General features: G+C 44.9%; 1 pseudogene; it reads left to right on the top strand.

The window, feature by feature from the left end:
* LOC135536004 (voltage-dependent T-type calcium channel subunit alpha-1H-like) overlaps positions 1–15,000 on the top strand; it is a 118,685-nt pseudogene that overhangs the window by 81,664 nt on the left and 22,021 nt on the right.

The raw sequence follows: 15,000 nt of genomic DNA, 5'->3' as shown, positions 1-15,000 counted from the left end.
ATGGGAGTTTTTCAAAATTGGATTTGTTTTCGAATTCTTTGTGGATCTGTGTAATCTGAGGGAAATATGTCTCTCTAATATGGTCATACATTGGGCAGGAGGTTAGGAAGTGCAGCTCAGTTTCCACCTCATTTTGTGGGCAGTGAGCACATAGCCTGTCTTCTCTTGAGAGCCATGTCTGCCTACGTCGGCCTTTCTCAATAGCAAGGCTATGCTCGCTGAGTCTGTACATAGTCAAAGCTTTCCTTAATTTTGGGTCAGTCACAGTGGTCAGGTATTCTGCCGCTGTGTACTCTCTGTGTAGGGCCAAATAGCATTCTAGTTTGCTCTGTTTTTTTGTTAATTCTTTCCAGTGTGTCAAGTAAATATCTTTTTGTTTTCTCATGATTTGGTTGGGTCTAATTGTGCTGCTGTCATGGGGCTCTGTAGAGTGTGTTTGTGAACAGAGCCCCAGGACCAGCTTGCTTAGGGGACTCTTCTCCAGGTTCATCTCTCTGTAGGTGATGGCTTTGTTGTGGAAGGTTTGGGAATCGCTTCCTTTTAGGTGGTTATAGAATTTAACTGCTCTTTTCTGGATTTTGATAATTAGTGGGTATCGGCCTAATTCTGCTCTGCATGCATTATTTGGTGTTCTACGTTGTACACTGAGGATATTTTTGCAGAATTCTGCGTGCAGAGTCTCAATTTGGTGTTTGTCCCATTTTGTGAAGTCTTGGTTGGTGGCGGACCCCAGACCTCACAACCATAAAGGGCAATGGGCTCTATGACTGATTCAAGTATTTTTAGCCAAATCCTAATTGGTATGTTGAAATTTATGTTCCTTTTGATGGCATAGAATGCCCTTCTTGCCTTGTCTCTCAGATCGTTCACAGCTTTGTGGAAGTTACCTGTGGCGCTGATGTTTAGGCCAAGGTATGTATAGTTTTTTGTGTGCTCTAGGGCAACAGTGTCTAGATGGAATTTGTATTTGTGGTCCTGGTGACTGGACCTTTTTTGGAACACCATTATTTTGGTCTTACTGAGATTTACTGTCAGGGCCCAGGTCTGACAGAATCTGTGCATAAGATGTAGGTGCTGCTGTAGGCCCTCCTTGGTTGGTGACAGAAGCACCAGATCATCAGCAAACAGCAGACATTTGACTTCAGATTCTAGTAGGGTGAGGCCGGGTGCTGCAGACTTTTCTAGTGCCCGCGCCAGTTCGTTGATATATATGTTGAAGAGGGTGGGGCTTAAGCTGCATCCCTGTCTAACCCCACGACCCTGTGTGAAGAAATGTGTGTGTTTTTTGCCAATTTTAACCGCACACTTGTTGTTTGTGTACATGGATTTTATGATGTCGTATGTTTTACCCCCAACACCACTTTCCATCAGTTTGTATAGCAGACCCTCATGCCAAATTGAGTCGAAGGCTTTTTTGAAATCAACAAAGCATGAGAAGACTTTGCCTTTGTTTTGGTTTGTTTGGTTGTCAATTAGGGTGTGCAGGGTGAATACATGGTCTGTTGTACGGTAATTTGGTAAAAAGCCAATTTGACATTTGCTCAGTACATTGTTTTCATTGAGGAAGTGTACGAGTCTGCTGTTAATGATAATGCAGAGGATTTTCCCAAGGTTACTGTTGACGCATATTCCACGGTAGTTATTGGGGTCAAATTTATCTCCATTTTTGTGGATTGGGGTGATCAGTCCTTGGTTCCAAATATTGGGGAAGATGCCAGAGCTAAGGATGATGTTAAAGAGTTTTAGTATAGCTAATTGGAATTTGTTGTCTGTATATTTTATCATTTCATTGAGGATACCATCAACACCACAGGCCTTTTTGGGTTGGAGGGTTTTTATTTTGTCCTGTAACTCATTCAATGTTATTGGAGAATCCAGTGGGTTCTGGTAGTCTTTAATAGTTGATTCTAAGATCTGTATTTGATCATGTATATGTTTTTGCTCTTTATTCTTTGTTATAGAGCCAAAAAGATTGGAGAAGTGGTTTACCCATACATCTCCATTTTGGATAGATAATTCTTCGTGTTGTTGTTTGTTTAGTGTTTTCCAATTTTCCCAGAAGTGGTTAGAGTCTATGGATTCTTCAATTACATTGAGCTGATTTCTGACATGCTGTTCCTTCTTTTTCCATAGTGTATTTCTGTATTGTTTTAGTGATTCACCATAGTGAAGGCGTAGACTCAGGTTTTCCGGGTCTCTATGTTTTTGGTTGGACAGGTTTCTCAATTTCTTTCTTAGAATTTTGCATTCTTCATCAAACCATTTGTCATTGTTGTTAATTTTCTTCGGTTTTCTATTTGAGATTTTTAGATTTGATAGGGAAGCTGAGAGGTCAAATATACTGTTAAGATTTTCTACTGCCAAGTTTACACCTTCACTATTACAGTGGAACGTTTTACCCAGGAAATTGTCTAAAGGGATTGAATTTGTTGTTGCCTAATTGTTTTTTGGTAGGTTTCCAAACTGCATTCCTTCCATCTATAGCATTTCTTAATGTTACTCAGTTCCTTTGGCTTTGATGCCTCATGATTGAGTATTGCTCTGTTTAGGTAGACTGTGATTTTGCTGTGGTCTGATAGGGGTGTCAGTGGGCTGACTGTGAACGCTCTGAGAGACTCTGGGTTGAGGTCAGTGATAAAGTAGTCTACAGTACTACTGCCAAGAGATGAGCTATAGGTGTACCTACCATAGGAGTCCCCTCGAAGCCTACCATTGACTATGTACATACCCAGCGTGCGACAGAGCTGCAGGAGTTGTGACCCGTTTTTGTTGGTTATGTTGTCATAGTTGTGCCTAGGGGGCATACGGGGGAGGGGATGCTGTCACCTCCAGGCAGGTGTTTGTCCCCCTGTGTGCTGAGGGTGTCAGGTTCTTGTCCGGTTCTGGCATTTAGGTCACCACAGACTAGTACATGTCCCTGGGCCTGGAAATGGTTGATTTCCCCCTCCAGGATGGAGAAGTTGTCTTCATTAAAATATGGGGATTCTAGTGGGGGGATATAGGTAGCACACAGGAGGACATTTTCTCTGTTAGGATAATTTCCTTTTGAATTTCTAGCCAAATGTAGAATGTTCCTGTTTTGATTAATTTAATGGAGTGAGTTAGGTCTGCTCTATACCAAATTAGCATACCCCTGAGTCCCTTCCTGTTTCACACCTGGTAGTTTGGTGGATGGGACTACCAGCTCTCTGTAACCTAGAGGGCATCCAGTGGGTCTGTCTCCTCTATACCAGGTTTCTTGCAGGATGACAATGTCTGTATTACCGATTTCTTTGGTGAAGTCCGGGTTTCTGCTCTTCAGGCCAAAGGCAGATGACCTCAGGCCTTGGATATTCCAGGATGAAATAGTAAAGGCTTTTTGTTCCATAAAGTGTCCAATGTTGTTGGTCGTGGTTTGGCCTCAGGCCAGTAAGTGTGAGCAGAGCCTGCTGAGCATCTGGTACATGCATCTGGTACATGCTCTCTCTCTCTCCTCCCTCTCTCTCTCTCTCTCTCCTCCTCTCCATCTCCCTCCCTCCTCCAGCCGGTGAGGAACCACAACCCGTGGATGCTCCTCTACTTCATCTCCTTCCTCCTCATCGTCAGTTTCTTTGTCCTCAACATGTTCGTGGGCGTGGTCGTGGAGAACTTCCACAAGTGTCGTCAGGACCAAGAAGAGGAAGAGCAGCGGCTACGGGAAGAGAAGAGGCTCAAAATCCTGGAGAAAAAGCGCAGGAGTAAGGAGAAGGATGGTGCCGGTCTGTAGTTTATTTTTCTGAGCACTGCCTGCTTTCATAACCGAACGGATGGAGAGGGGGAGAGAAGCAGACAGACAGACAGACAGACAGACAGACAGACAGACAGACAGACAGCCAGACAGACAGACAGACAGACAGACAGACAGACAGACAGACAGACAGACAGACAGAGAGTGAGTGAGGGCAGTGACAGTAGACTGCATGAGGCTGCATGACCCTACCCGGCAACACCCACCCATCCTCCCCAGTTACTGCATGGATCCTTAGAGAGGGAGGTCTGACCTGATATCTCTACAGTATAAACCCTGCTACACCTGATATCTCTACAGTATAAACCCTGCTACAGCTGATATCTCTATAGTATAAACCCTGCTACAGCTGATATCTCTACAGTATAAACCCTGCTACAGCTGACCTGATATCTCTACAGTATAAACCCTGCTACACCTGATATCTCTACAGTATAAACCCTGCTACAGCTGACCTGATATCTCTACAGTATAAACCCTGCTACAGCTGATATCTCTACAGTATAAACCCTGCTACAGCTAATATCTCTACAGTATAAACCCTGCTACAGCTGACCTGATATCTCTACAGTATAAACCCTGCTACAGCTGATATCTCTATAGTATAAACCCTGCTACAGCTGATATCTCTACAGTATAAACCCTGCTACAGCTGACCTGATATCTCTACAGTATAAACCCTGCTACACCTGATATCTCTACAGTATAAACCCTGCTACAGCTGATATCTCTATAGTATAAACCCTGCTACAGCTGATATCTCTACAGTATAAACCCTGCTACACCTGATATCTCTACAGTATAAACCCTGCTACAGCTGACCTGATATCTCTACAGTATAAACCCTGCTACAGCTGATATCTCTACAGTATAAACCCTGCTACAGCTGACCTGATATCTCTACAGTATAAACCCTGCTACAGCTGATATCTCTACAGTATAAACCCTGCTACAGCTGATATCTCTACAGTATAAACCCTGCTACAGCTGACCTGATATCTCTACAGTATAAACCCTGCTACAGCTGATATCTCTACAGTATAAACCCTGCTACAGCTGATATCTCTATAGTATAAACCCTGCTACAGCTGATATCTCTATAGTATAAACCCTGCTAAAGCTGATATCTCTACAGTATAAACCCTGCTACAGCTGATATCTCTACAGTATAAACCCTGCTACAGCTGATATCTCTACAGTATAAACCCTGCTACAGCTGATATCTCTACAGTATAAACCCTGCTACAGCTGACCTGATATCTCTACAGTATAAACCCTGCTACAGCTGACCTGATATCTCTACAGTATAAACCCTGCTACAGCTGATATCTCCACAGTATAAACCCTGCTACAGCTGATATATCTATAGTATAAACCCTGCTACAGCTGATATCTCTATAGTATAAACCCTGCTACAGCTGACCTGATATCTCTACAGTATAAACCCTGCTACAGCTGATATCTCTACAGTATAAACCCTGCTACAGCTGATATCTCTATAGTATAAACCCTGCTACAGCTGACCTGATATCTCTACAGTATAAACCCTGCTACAGCTGACCTGATATCTCCACAGTATAAACCCTGCTACAGCTGATATCTCTACAGTATAAACCCTGCTACAGCTGATATCTCTATAGTATAAACCCTGCTACAGCTGATATCTCTACAGTATAAACCCTGCTACAGCTGATATCTCTACAGTATAAACCCTGCTACAGCTGATATCTCTATAGTATAAACCCTGCTACAGCTGATATCTCTACAGTATAAACCCTGCTACAGCTGATATCTCTATAGTATAAACCCTGCTACAGCTGACCTGATATCTCTACAGTATAAACCCTGCTACAGCTGACCTGATATCTCCACAGTATAAACCCTGCTACACCTGATATCTCTACAGTATAAACCCTGCTACAACTGATATCTCTACAGTATAAACCCTGCTACAGCTGACCTGATATCTCTACAGTATAAACCCTGCTACAGCTGATATCTCTATAGTATAAACCCTGCTACAGCTGATATCTCTATAGTATAAACCCTGCTACAGCTGACCTGATATCTCTACAGTATAAACCCTGCTACAGCTGATATCTCTACAGTATAAACCCTGCTACAGCTGATATCTCTACAGTATAAACCCTGCTACAGCTGATATCTCTACAGTATAAACCCTGCTACAGCTGATATCTCTATAGTATAAACCCTGCTACAGCTGATATCTCTATAGTATAAACCCTGCTACAGCTGACCTGATATCTCTACAGTATAAACCCTGCTACACCTGATATCTCTACAGTATAAACCCTGCTACAGCTGATATCTCTACAGTATAAACCCTGCTACAGCTGACCTGATATCTCTACAGTATAAACCCTGCTACAGCTGATATCTCTATAGTATAAACCCTGCTACAGCTGATATCTCTACAGTATAAACCCTGCTACAGCTGATATCTCTACAGTATAAACCCTGCTACAGCTGATATCTCTATAGTATAAACCCTGCTACAGCTGATATCTCTATAGTATAAACCCTGCTACAGCTGATATCTCTACAGTATAAACCCTGCTACAGCTGATATCTCTACAGTATAAACCCTGCTACAGCTGACCTGATATCTCTACAGTATAAACCCTGCTACAGCTGATATCTCTACAGTATAAACCCTGCTACACCTGATATCTCTATAGTATAAACCCTGCTACAGCTGATATCTCTACAGTATAAACCCTGCTACAGCTGACATCTTTATAGTATCAATCAACTCTATTAATAAAGCAATTTTTACATTATCAGATGTCTCAAAGTGCTGTAAAGAAACCCAGCTTAAAACCCCAAACAGCAAGCAATGCAGGTGTAGAAGCACGGTGGCTAGGAAAAACTCCCTAGAAAGGCCAAAACCTAGGAAGAAACCTAGAGAGGAACCAGGCTATGTGGGGTGGCCAGTCCTCTTCTGGCTGTGCCGAGTGGAGATTATAACAGAACATGGCCAAGATGTTCAAATGTTCATAGATGACCAGCAGGGTCAAATAATAATAATCACAGTGGTTGTAGAGGGTGCAACAGGTCAGCACCTCAGGAGTAAATGTCAGTTGACTTTTCATTCAGAGTTAGAGACAGCAGGTACGGTAGAGGGAGAGAGTCTAAAACAGCAGGTCCGGGACAGGTTGCACGTCCGGTGAACAGGTCAGGGTTCCATAGCCGCAGGCAGAACAGTTGAAACTGGAGCAGCAGCACAACCAGGTGGACTGGGGACAGCAAGGAGTCATCAGGTCAGGTAGTCCTGAGGCATGGTCCCAAAGGCTCAGGTCCTCCAGGAGGAGAGGGAGAGAGAGAGAGAGAATTAGAGGGAGCATACTTCAATTCACACAGGACACCAGATTAGCTACATTAGCTACGTTAGCTACATTATCTACGTTAGCTACGTTAGCTATATTATCTACGTTAGCTATGTATGCTACGTTAGCTACATTAGCTATGTTAGCTACATTAGCTTTTATTAGCTACGTTAGCTACGTTAGCTATATTAGCTACGTTAGCTACATTAGCTCTGAATGTGGGCATGATGTCGGCCCATCGTTGGGACATGCATGATTGAGGTCTATACACCGACAGCAGCATCATCTCTCTAACAAACACTACAGTACGATGCAGTCGGTGCTACTGTACCTGTAAACATGAGACGGTATCGTCGGTGGCGTGCCGGGAAAACATGGTTTGATGGGCAGCAGACTCAGAAACATAGCTGGAACCGTTGACCAATAGATAAATGGCATATTTTTAGACTTCAATAATCACAACGCCACTAAGCGGTAGTCCAGCAGGCGTTGGGATGACCTCACGTGTTTGTCCAGTTTGTCTCAGCAGGGCTGGGGGTTCATTCAATATCAACATCAGCCTCAATTGTAAAAAAAATAAAAATGAATGGTTCCATTATTTTGAATTAGTGCGGTTTTTCACTTTCTGACTGAATTGACTGAATGTCAACTCCCAAACCATCTGTCTCATAGTTACTGTCTGTTACTGATGATGTCACAGTTACTGTCTGTTACTGATGATGTCATAGTTACTGTCTGTTACTGATGATGTCACAGTTACTGTCTGTTACTGATGATGTCACAGTTACTGTCTGTTACTGATGATGTCATAGTTACTGTCTGTTACTAATGATGTCATAGTTACTGTCGGTTACTGATGATGTCACAGTTACTGTCTGTTACTGATGATGTCATAGTTACTGTCTGTTACTGATGATGTCACAGTTACTGTCTGTTACCGATGATGTCACAGTTACTGTCTGTTACTGATGATGTCACAGTTACTGTCTGTTACTGATGATGTCATAGTTACTGTCTGTTACTAATGATGTCATAGTTACTGTCGGTTACTGATGATGTCACAGTTACTGTCTGTTACTGATGATGTCATAGTTACTGTCTGTTACTAATGATGTCATAGTTACTGTCGGTTACTGATGATGTCACATTTACTGTCTGTTACTGATGATGTCATAGTTACTGTCTGTTACTGATGATGTCACAGTTACTGTCTGTTACCGATGATGTCACAGTTACTGTCGGTTACTGATGATGTCATAGTTACTGTCTGTTACTGATGATGTCATAGTTACTGTCTGTTACTGATGATGTTAAAGTTACTGTCTGTTACTGATGATGTCACAGTTACTGTCTGTTACTGATGATGTCATAGTTACTGTCAGTTACTGATGATGTCACAGTTACTGTCTGTTACTGATGATGTCATAGTTACTGTCTGTTACTGATGATGTCATAGTTACTGTCTGTTAATGATGATGTCATAGTTACTGTCTGTTACTGATGATGTCATAGTTACTGCCTGTTACTGAATGTCAACTCCCTCAGTAATGTCTCTGGTGATGTCACTCTGGTCCTCTGTCGTACGTGCCACACCTGTGTGTATCTCTCTCTACATGTAGGTGTTCTGACTGTGTGTGTGTGTGTGTGTGTGTGTGTGTGTGTGTGTGTGTGTGTGTGTGTGTGTGTGTGTGTGTGTGTGTGTGTGTGTGTGTGTGTGTGTGTGTGTGTGTGTGTGTTTTCCAGAGGCCCAACAGAGACCCTACTATGCAGACTACTCCCCTGTGCGTCTCACCATCCACACGTTGTGCACCAGCCACTACCTGGACCTCTTCATCACCATCATCATCGGCATCAACGTTGTCACCATGAGCATGGAGCATTACAACCAGCCACAGGTAACTATAGCAACCACACGACAACCAGCCTCGGGTAACAGAAGTAACCCCACACATTGGTAACTATAGCAACCACATCACAACCAGCCCCAGGTAACTATAGCAACCACACGAAAACCAGTCTCTGGTAACTATAGCAACCACACGACAACCAGCCTCAGGTAACATAACTAACCCTGCACATTGGTAACTATAGCAACCACACTACCATTATGTAACTTAGGTAACCATAGCAACAAGGAAAGTATGAAAATCAACCAACCGCTGGTAACCTTGATGGTCAAACTATATAACTCTAATAGTGTTATGTCTGGGCATTCTGGAACCTTCTTACTTCTACAGGAGGTACTAACTGTGTGTGTGTGTGTGTGTGTGTGTGTGTGTGTGTGTGTGTGTGTGTGTGTGTGTGTGTGTGTGTCTGTGTCTGTGTCTGTGTGTGTGTGTGTGTGTGTGTGTCCAGTATCTGGAGGAGGCTCTGAAGTACTGTAACTACCTGTTTACCTGTATCTTCATCATCGAGACCCTGCTGAAACTAGTGGCCTTCGGACTGCACAGGTTCTTTAAAGACAGGTACACACACACACACACTACACACACTACACACACACACACTACACACACACACACTATACACACACACACATACACACACACAAAAACTGTTCCTCACTCGGTCATTGGATCTTGACTCAAAAGTGTGTGTGTGTGTGTGTATGTCCAGGTGGAACCAGCTGGACCTGGCCATAGTGCTGCTGTCCATCATGGGCATCACTCTGGAGGAGCTGAAGATGAACGCATCGCTACCCATCAACCCCACCATCATCAGGATCATGAGAGTCCTGAGGATCGCTAGAGGTAGACACACAGCCCTGAGGACCACTAGAGGTAGACACAGCCCTGAGGACCACTAGAGGTAGACACAGCCCTGAGGACCAGTAGAGGTAGACACAGCCCTGAGGACCAGTAGAGGTAGACACAGCCCTGAGGATCACTAGAGGTAGACACAGCCCTGAGGACCACTAGAGGTAGACACAGCCCTGATGACCACTAGAGGTAGACACAGCCCTGAGGACCACTAGAGGTAGACACAGCCCTGAGGACCACTAGAGGTAGACACAGCCCTGAGGATCACTAGAGGTAGACACACAGCCCTGAGGACCACTAGAGGTAGACACAGCCCTGAGGACCACTAGAGGTAGACACAGCCCTGAGGATCGCTAGAGGTAGACACAGCCCTGATGACCACTAGAGGTAGACACAGCCCTGAGGATCACTAGAGGTAGACACACAGCCCTGAGGACCACTAGAAGTAGACACAGCCCTGAGGATCACTAGAGGTAAACACAGCCCCGAGGACCACTAGAGGTAGACACAGCCCTGAGGATCACTAGAGGTAAACACAGCCCCGAGGACCACTAGAGGTAGACACAGCCCTGAGGATCACTAGAGGGAGACACAGCCCTGAGGATCACTAGAGGGAGACACAGCCCTGAGGATCACTAGAGGTAAACACAGCCCCGAGGACCACTAGAGGTAGACACCCAGCCCTGAGGACCACTAGAGGTAAACACACATCCCTGAGGATCGCTAGAGGTAGACACCCAGCCCTGAGGACCACTAGAGGTAGACACAGCCCTGAGGATCACTAGAGGTAGACACAGCCCTGAGGACACAGCCCCGAGGACCACTAGAGGTAGACACAGCCCTGAGGATCACTAGATGTAGACACAACCCTGAGAATCACTAGATGTAGACACAACCCTGAGGTTCACTAGAGGTAGACACATACCTGAGGAACACTAGAGGTAGACACACAGCCCTGAGGACCACTAGAGGTAGACACAGCCCTGAGGTTCACTAGAGGTAGACACACAGCCCTGAGGACCACTAGAGGTAGACACACAGCCCTGATAACCACTAGAGGTAGACACACAGCCCTGAGGACCACTAGAGGTAGACACACAGCCCTGAGGACCACTAGAAGTAGACACACAGCCCTGAGGACCACTAGAGGTAGACACACAGCCCTGAGGACCACTAGAGGTAGACACACAGCCCTGAGGACCACTAGAAGTAGACACACAGCCCTGAGGACCACTAGAGGTAAACACAGCCCCGAGGACCACTAGAGATAGACACAGCGCTGAGGACACAGCCCTGAGGATCACTAGAGGTAGACACACAGCCCTGAGGATCACTAGAGGTAAACACAGCCCTGAGGATCACTAGAGATAGACACAGCCCTGAGGACACAGCCCTGAGGATCACGAGAGGTAGACACACAGCCCTGAGGATCACTAGAGGTAGACACAGCCCTGAGGATCACTAGAGATAAACACAGCCCTGAGGATCACTAGAGGTAGACACCCAGCCCTGAGGATCACTAGAGGTAGACACAGCCCTGGGGATCACTAGAGGTAGACACACAGCCCTGAGGACCACTAGAGGTAGACACACAGCCCTGAGGATCACTAGAGGTAGACACACAGCCCTGAGGATCACTAGAGGTAGACACACAGCCCTGAGGATCACTAGAGGTAGACACACAGCCCTGAGGATTACTAAAGGTATACACAGCCCGAGGACCACTAGAGGTAGACACAGCCCTGAGGACCACTAGAGGTAGACACAGCCCTGAGGATCACTAGAGGTAGACACACAGCCCTGAGGACCACTAGAGGTAGACACAGCTCTGAGGATTACTAACTCTCTCTCTCTCTCACACACACCCCGTTGTGTTTGGGGTAAAGTCGGTAGTGTTGTCTCAATCTCTCTCTCTCTCACACACACCCCGTTGTGTTTGGGGCAAAGTAGGTATTGTTGTCTCTCTCTCACACACCCCGTTGTGTTTGGGGTAAAGTAGGGAGTGTTGTCTCTCTCCTCAGTGTTGAAGCTGTTGAAGATGGTAAAGTAGGTAGTGTTGTCTCTCTCCTCAGTGTTGAAGCTGTTGAAGATGGCTATAGTGGTGTGTTGTCTCTCTCCTCAGTGTTGAAGCTGTTGAAGATGGCTATAGTGGTGTGTTGTCTCTCTCCTCAGTGTTGAAGCTGTTGAAGATGGTAAAGGAGGGAGTGTTGTCTCTCTCCTCAGTGTTGAAGCTGTTCAAGATGGTTATAGTGTTGTGTTGTCTCTCTCCTCAGTGTTGAAGCTGTTGAAGATGGCTATAGTGTTGTGTTGTCTCTCTCCTCAGTGTTGAAGCTGTTGAAGATGGCTATAGTGTTGTGTTGTCTCTCTCCTCAGTGTTGAAGCTGTTGAAGATGGCTATAGTGTTGTGTTGTCTCTCTCCTCAGTGTTGAAGCTGTTGAAGATGGCTATAGTGTTGTGTTGTCTCTCTCCTCAGTGTTGAAGCTGTTGAAGATGGCTGTAGTGTTGTGTTGTCTATCGCCTCAGTGTTGAAGCTGTTGAAGATGGCTATAGTGTTGTGTTGTCTCTCTCCTCAGTGTTGAAGCTGTTGAAGATGGCTATAGTGTTGTGTTGTCTCTCCCCTCAGTGTTGAAGCTGTTGAAGATGGCTATAGTGTTGTGTTGTCTCTCTCCTCAGTGTTGAAGCTGTTGAAGATGGCTATAGTGTTGTGTTGTCTCTCTCCTCAGTGTTGAAGCTGTTGAAGATAGCTGTAGTGTTGTGTTGTCTCTCTCCTCAGTGTTGAAGCTGTTGAAGATGGCTATAGTGTTGTGTTGTCTCTCTCCTCAGTGTTGAAGCTGTTGAAGATGGCTATAGTGTAGTGTTGTCTCTCTCCTCAGTGTTGAAGCTGTTGAAGATGGCTATAGTGTAGTGTTGTCTCTCTCCTCAGTGTTGAAGCTGTTGAAGATGGTAAAGTAGGTAGTGTGGTCTCTCTCCTCAGTGTTGAAGCTGTTGAAGATGGCTACAGTGTAGTGTTGTCTCTCTCCTCAGTGGTGAAGCTGTTGAAGATGGTAAAGTAGGGAGTGTTGTCTCTCTCCTCAGTGTTGAAGCTGTTGAAGATGGCTATAGTGTTGTGTTGTCTCTCTCCTCAGTGTTGAAGCTGTTGAAGATGGCTATAGTGTTGTGTCGTCTCTCTCCTCAGTGTTGAAGCTGTTGAAGATGGCTGTAGTGTTGTGTTGTCTCTCTCCTCAGTTTTGAAGCTGTTGAAGATGGCTATAGTGTAGTGTTGTCTCTCTCCTCAGTGTTGAAGCTGTTGAAGATGGTAAAGTAGGGAGTGTTGTCTCTCTCCTCAGTGTTGAAGCTGTTGAAGATGGCTATAGTGTTGTGTTGTCTCTCTCCTCAGTGTTGAAGCTGTTGAAGATGGCTATAGTGTAGTGTTGTCTCTCTCCTCAGTGTTGAAGCTGTTGAAGATGGTAAAGTAGGGAGTGTTGTCTCGCTCCTCAGTGTTGAAGCTGTTGAAGATGGTAAAGTAGGTCGTGTTGTCTCTCTCCTCAGTGTTGAAGCTGTTGAAGATGGCTATAGTGTAGTGTTGTCTCTCTCCTCAGTGTTGAAGCTGTTGAAGATGGTAAAGTAGGGAGTGTTGTCTCTCTCCTCAGTGTTGAAACTGTTGAAGATGGCTATAGTGTAGTGTTGTCTCTCTCCTCAGTGTTGAAGCTGTTGAAGATGGCTATAGTGTTGTGTTGTCTCTCTCCTCAGTGTTGAAGCTGTTGAAGATGGCTATAGTGTTGTGTTGTCTCTCTCCTCAGTGTTGAAGCTGTTGAAGATGGTAAAGTAGGGAGTGTTGTCTCTCTCCTCAGTGTTGAAGCTGTTGAAGATGGCTATAGTGTTGTGTTGTCTCTCTCCTCAGTGTTGAAGCTGTTGAAGATGGCTATAGTGTTGTGTTGTCTCTCTCCTCAGTGTTGAAGCTGTTGAAGATGGCTATAGTGTTGTGTTGTCTCTCTCCTCAGTGTTGAAGCTGTTGAAGATGGCTATAGTGTTGTGTTGTCTCTCTCCTCAGTGTTGAAGCTGTTGAAGATAGCTGTAGTGTTGTGTTGTCTCTCTCCTCAGTGTTGAAGCTGTTGAAGATGGCTATAGTGTTGTGTTGTCTCTCTCCTCAGTGTTGAAGCTGTTGAAGATGGCTATAGTGTAGTGTTGTCTCTCTCCTCAGTGTTGAAGCTGTTGAAGATGGCTATAGTGTAGTGTTGTCTCTCTCCTCAGTGTTGAAGCTGTTGAAGATGGTAAAGTAGGTAGTGTGGTCTCTCTCCTCAGTGTTGAAGCTGTTGAAGATGGCTACAGTGTAGTGTTGTCTCTCTCCTCAGTGGTGAAGCTGTTGAAGATGGTAAAGTAGGGAGTGTTGTCTCTCTCCTCAGTGTTGAAGCTGTTGAAGATGGCTATAGTGTTGTGTTGTCTCTCTCCTCAGTGTTGAAGCTGTTGAAGATGGCTATAGTGTTGTGTCGTCTCTCTCCTCAGTGTTGAAGCTGTTGAAGATGGCTGTAGTGTTGTGTTGTCTCTCTCCTCAGTTTTGAAGCTGTTGAAGATGGCTATAGTGTAGTGTTGTCTCTCTCCTCAGTGTTGAAGCTGTTGAAGATGGTAAAGTGGAGTGTTGTCTCTCTCCTCAGTGTTGAAGCTGTTGAAGATGGCTATAGTGTTGTGTTGTCTCTCTCCTCAGTGTTGAAGCTGTTGAAGATGGCTATAGTGTAGTGTTGTCTCTCTCCTCAGTGTTGAAGCTGTTGAAGATGGTAAAGTAGGGAGTGTTGTCTCGCTCCTCAGTGTTGAAGCTGTTGAAGATGGTAAAGTAGGTCGTGTTGTCTCTCTCCTCAGTGTTGAAGCTGTTGAAGATGGCTATAGTGTAGTGTTGTCTCTCCTCAGTGTTGAAGCTGTTGAAGATGGTAAAGTAGGGAGTGTTGTCTCTCTCCTCAGTGTTGAAACTGTTGAAGATGGCTATAGTGTAGTGTTGTCTCTCTCCTCAGTGTTGAAGCTGTTGAAGATGGCTATAGTGTTGTGTTGTCTCTCTCCTCAGTGTTGAAGCTGTTGAAGATGGCTATAGTGTTGTGTTGTCTCTCTCCTCAGTGTTGAAGCTGTTGAAGATGGTAAAGTAGGGAGTGTTGTCTCTCTC

This window comes from Oncorhynchus masou, unplaced genomic scaffold, assembly GCF_036934945.1.
Source record: "Oncorhynchus masou masou isolate Uvic2021 unplaced genomic scaffold, UVic_Omas_1.1 unplaced_scaffold_543, whole genome shotgun sequence".
NCBI lineage: Eukaryota > Metazoa > Chordata > Actinopteri > Salmoniformes > Salmonidae > Oncorhynchus > Oncorhynchus masou.
The sequence above is the reverse complement of the archived record's forward strand: the minus strand, read 5'-3'. Positions and strand labels throughout refer to the sequence as shown.